The sequence below is a fragment of the Coregonus lavaretus genome (assembly GCF_964263955.1).
Source record: "Coregonus lavaretus genome assembly, contig: HAP1_SCAFFOLD_3100, whole genome shotgun sequence".
In the NCBI taxonomy this organism is placed as follows: domain Eukaryota; kingdom Metazoa; phylum Chordata; class Actinopteri; order Salmoniformes; family Salmonidae; genus Coregonus; species Coregonus lavaretus.
In genome coordinates, this window is record NW_028157097.1 from 52501 (window position 1) to 58630 (window position 6130).

The following is a 6130-nucleotide window of genomic DNA, read 5'->3' on the forward strand; positions in this document are numbered from 1 at the left end:
TAGTATGGTCTTAGTATATGGCCTTACTTTGTCAAAGGATGCATCCCAAATGGCCCCCTACTCCCTGTGTAGTGGACCACTACCAGGGCCCGTTGGGAATATGGTGCTATATGGTTCATATCAGACGAGATGAAAACGATTTGGCAGAGTAAGACATATCATTATTTGGTTTAGGCCAAACACATTAAATCGTGTGTTTAGATATGCTGGATATGAGTTGTTTTTGTTTTATACTAAACTGAATAGGGAATTTTATTTGGGTGCACAGCATGACTCCTTGTACCCTAAAACATGACGTGACGACCCTCTGTATTGTAGACATGATGTGATGACCCCTTTTATTGTAGACGTAATTAATGGTGCCGGAGGAGATGGCTGCCGTTTTACGGGCCCCTAACCAATTGTGCTATTGTGTGTTTTTTCGCGTAATTTTTAACTTATTTTGTGCATAATGTTTCAGCCCCCGTCTCTTATGACCGAAAAGAGCTTCTGGATATCAGGACAGCGATTACTCACCTCGTACTGGATGAAGATTTCTTTCTTTAACGAGTCGGCGTGAAGGATTTACTTCAGACACCCAACAAGGCCCAAATCCCCATCATTCGCCGGAGAAAGAGACGGAGATATCGGGGACGTAGGTCGGGGTCCCTTGTAAGGATCCGGCAGCGAGTGGGTAATGTGCCTCTACCATCAGTCCTATTGGCCAACGTACAATCATTGGATAACAAAATAGACGAGCTACGATCACGAATATCCGACCAACGGGACATTAAAAACGGTAATATCTTATGTTTCACCGAGTTGTGGCTGAACGACGACATGGATAACATACAGCTGGCGGGATATACGCTGCATCGGCAAGAAAGAACAGCTGACTCCGGTAAGACAAGGGGTGGCGGTCTGTGTATATTTGTAAATAACAGCTGGTGCACGAAATCTAATTTTAAGGAAGTCTCGAGGTTTTGCTTGCCTGAGGGGAGAGTATCTCATGATAAGCTGTAGACCACACTATTTACCAAGAGAGTTTTCATCTATATTTTTCGTAGCTGTCCATTTACCACCACAAACCGATGCTGCCATTAAGATTGCACTCAATGAGCTGTATAAGGCCATAAGTAAACAGGAAAACGCTCATTCAGAGGCGGCGCTCCTAGTGGCCGGGGACTTTCGTGCAGGGAAACTTAAATCCGTTTTACCTCATTTTTACCAGCATGTTAAATGTGCACTTAGAGGAAAAAACTCTAGACCACCTTTACTCCACACAGAGACGCATAAAAGGCTCTCCCTCGCCCTCCATTTGGCAAATCTGACCATAATTATATCATCCTGATTCCTACTTACAAGCAAAAACTAAAGCAGGAAGCACCATTGACTCGGTCAATAAAGAAATGGTCAGATGACGCAGATGCTAAGCTACATGACTGTTTTGCTAGCACAGACTGGAATATGTTCTGGGATTCTTCCGATGGCATTGAGGAGTACACCACATCAGTCACTGGCATCATCAGTAAGTGCATCGATGACGTCATCCCCACAGTGACCGTACGTACATACCCCAACCAGAAGCCATGGATTACAGGCAACATCCGCACTGAGCTAAAGGGTAGAGCTGTCGCTTTCAAAGAGAGGGACTCTAACCCGGACACTTATAAGAAATCCTGCTATGCCCTCCGACGAACCATCAAACAGGTAAAGCGTCAATACATGACTAAGATTGAATCGTACTACACCGGCTCCGATGCTCGTCGGATGTGGCAGGGCCTGCAAACTATTACAGACTACAAAGGGAAGCACAGCCACGAGCTGCCCAGTGACACAAGCCTTCCAGACGAGCTAAATTACTTCTATGCTCGCTTCGAGGCAAGCAACACTGAAGCATGCATGAGAGCATCAGCTGTTCCGGATGACTATGTGATCACGCTCTCCATAGCCGATGTGAGTAATACTTTTAAGCAGGTCAACATTCACAAGGCTGCAGGGCCAGACAGATTACCAGGACTTGTACTCCGAGCATGCGCTGACCAACTGGCAAGTGTCTTCACTGACATTTTCAACCTGTCCCTGACTGAGTCTGTAATACCAACATGTGCCCAAGAACACTAAGGTAACCTGCCTAAATGACTACCGACCCATAGCCCTCACGTCTGTAGCCATGAAGTGCTTTGAAAGGCTGGTCATGGCTCATATCAACACCCTAGACCTACTCCAATTTGCATACCGCCCCAACAGATCCACAGATGATGCAATCTCTATTGCACTCCACACTGCCCTTTCCCACCTGACAAAAGGAACACCTACGTGAGAATGCTATTCATATACAGCTCAGCAATCAACACCATAGTGCCCTCAAAGCTCATCACTAAGCTAAGGACCCTGGGACTAAACACCTCCATCTGCAACTGGATCCTGGACTTCCTGACGGGCCGCCTCCAGGTGGTAAGGGTAGGTAACAACACATCTGCCACGCTGATCCTCAACATGGGGGCCCCTCAGGGGTGCGTGCTCAGTCCCCTCCTGTATTCCCTGTTCACCCTTGACTGCATGGCCAGGCACGACTCCAACACCATCATTTAAGTTTGCCGACGACACAACAGTGATAGGCCTGATCACCGACAACGATGAGACAGCCTATAGGGAGGAGGTCAGAGACCTGGCCATGTGGTGCCAGGATAACAACCTCTCCCTCAATGTGATCAAGACAAAGGAGATGATTGTGGACTACAGGAAAAGGAGGACCGAGCACGCCCTCATTCTCAGCGACGGGGCTGTAATGGAGCAGGTTGAGAGCTACAAGTTCCTTGGTGTCCACATCACCAACAAACTATCATGGTCCAAACACCCCAAGACAGTCGTAAAGAGTGCACGACAAAGCCTATTCCCCCTGAGGAGACTGAAAAGATTTGGCATGGGTCCTCAGATCTTCCAAAAGTTATACAGCTGCACCATCGAGAGCATCCTGACTGGTTGCATCACTGCCTGGTATGGCTCCAGTGATGTACAGCCCAGTACATCACTGGGGCCAAGCTTCTTGCCATCCAGGACCTCTATACCAGGTTTTGTCAGAGGAAGGCCCTAAATATTGTCAGACTCCAGCCACCCTAGTCATAGACTGTTCTCTCTGCTACCACACAGCAAGCGGTACCGGAGTGCCAAGTCTAGGTCCAAAAAGCTTCTTAACAGCTTCTACCCCCAAACCATACGACTCCTGAACAGCTAATCAAATGTCTACCCGGACTATTTGCGTTGTCCCCCCACCCACCCCCTCTTTTACACTGCTGCTACTCTGTTTATTATCTATGCATAGTCACTTTAACTCTACCTACATGTACATATTACCTAAATTACCTCGACTAACCAGTGCCCCTGCACATTGACTCTGTACCGGTACCCCCCGTATATAGCCTCGCTACTGTTATTTTACCTGATGTGATGACCCCCTGTATTGTAGACCTGATGACCCCCTGTATTGAAGACTTGATGACCCCCTGTATTGTAGACATGATGACCCCCTGTATTGTAGACCTGATGACCCCCTGTATTGTAGACATGATGACCCCCTGTATTGTAGACATGATGACCCCCTGTATTGTAGACATGATGACATCCTGTATTGTAGACATGATGACCCCCTGTATTGTAGACATGATGACATCCTGTATTGTAGACATGATGACCCCCTGTATTGTAGACATGATGACATCCTGTATTGTAGACATGATGACCCCCTGTATTGTAGACATGATGACCCCCTGTATTGTAGACATGATGTGATGACACCCTGTATTGTAGAAATGATGACATCCTGTATTACATTTACATTTTTACATTTACATTTTAGTCATTTAGCAGACGCTCTTATCCAGAGCGACTTACAGTTAGTGAGTGCATACATTTTTATTGAAACCCACAACCCTGGCGTTGCAAATGCCATGCTCTACCAACTGAGCTACATCCCTGCTGGCCATTCCCTCCACTACCCTGGACGACGCTGGGCCAAATGTGCGCCCCCCATCTCTAGTGGCACAGCTAGCACTGCGATGCAGTGCCTTAGACCACTGCGCCACTCGGGAGACAACTACTGAGTTTTCTGTATTGTAGACATGATGAGCCCCTGTATTGAATACTTGATGACCCCCTGTATTGTAGACATGATGTGATGATCCCCTGTATTGTAGAAATGAAGACATCCTGTATTGAAGACTTGATGACCTCCTGTATTGAAGACATGATGACCTCCTGTATTGAAGACATGATGATCCCCTGTATTGAAGACATGTTGACCTCCTGTATTGAAGACATGATGATCCCCTGTATTGAAGACATGATGAGCCCCTGTATTGAAGACATGATGACCCCCTGTATTGTAGACATGATGACCCCCTGTATTGTAGACATGATGATCCCCTGTATTGAAGACACGATGATCCCCTGTATTGAAGACATGATGATCCCCTGTGTTGAAGACATGATGACATCCTGTATTGAAGACATGATGATCCCCTGTATTGAAGACATGTTGACCTCCTGTATTGAAGACATGATGATCCCCTGTATTGAAGACATGATGATCCCCTGTGTTGAAGACATGATGACATCCTGTATTGAAGACATGATGATCCCCTTTATTGAAGACATGATGATCCCCTGTATTGAAGACATGATGATCCCTTGTATTGAAGACATGATGATCCCCTGTATTGAAGACATGATGATCCCCTGTATTGAAGACATGATGATCCCCTTTATTGAAGACATGATGATCCCCTGTATTGAAGACATGATGATCCCCTGTATTGAAGACATGATGATCCCCTTTATTGAAGACATGATGATCCCCTGTGTTGAAGAAATGATGACATCCTGTATTGTAGACATGATGATCCCCTTTATTGAAGACATGATGATCCCCTGTATTGAAGACATGATGATCCCCTGTATTGAAGACATGATGATCCCCTGTATTGAAGACATGATGATCCCCTGTGTTGTACTTCTGCTGTTAGTGTGAAGAGTTTCTGTTCTTACACTCTTGTTGTCCTGGTATGTTGAGGCACAAGCCTTCCAGCAGGTAAACAAGCACCCAGAGAGAGGTATCACATGATAGGAGGATGGTGACTTCTGACTACAGTTAGAGGAGAGGGAATCTCATGATAGGAGGATGGTGACTTCTGACTACAGTTAGAGGAGAGGAATCACATGATAGGAGGATGGTGACTTCTGACTACAGTTAGAGGAGAGGAATCACATGATAGGAGGATGGTGACTTCTGACTACAGTTAGAGGAGAGGGAATCTCATGATAGGAGGATGGTGACTTCTGACTACAGTTAGAGGAGAGGAATCTCATGATAGGAGGATGGTGACTTCTGACTACAGTTAGAGGAGAGGAATCACATGATAGGAGGATGGTGACTTCTGACTACAGTTAGAGGAGAGGAATCACATGATAGGAGGATGGTGACTTCTGACTACAGTTAGAGGAGAGGAATCACATGATAGGAGGATGGTGACAGTTAGAGGAGAGGAATCTCATGATAGGAGGATGGTGACTTCTGACTACAGTTAGAGGAGAGGAATCTCATGATAGGAGGATGGTGACTTCTGACTACAGTTAGAGGAGAGGAATCTCATGATAGGAGGATGGTGACTTCTGACTACAGTTAGAGGAGAGGAATCACATGATAGGAGGATGGTGACTTCTGACTACAGTTAGAGGAGAGGAATCACATGATAGGAGGATGGTGACAGTTAGAGGAGAGGAATCTCATGATAGGAGGATGGTGACTTCTGACTACAGTTAGAGGAGAGGAATCTCATGATAGGAGGATGGTGACTTCTGACTACAGTTAGAGGAGAGGAATCTCATGATAGGAGGATGGTGACTTCTGACTACAGTTAGAGGAGAGGAATCTCATGATAGGAGGATGGTGACTTCTGACTACAGTTAGAGGAGAGGAATCACATGATAGGAGGATGGTGACTTCTGACTACAGTTAGAGGAGATCTCATGATAGGAGGATGGTGACTTCTGACTACAGTTAGAGGAGAGGAATCACATGATAGGAGGATGGTGACTTCTGACTACAGTTAGAGGAGAGGAATCACATGATAGGAGGATGGTGACTTCTGAC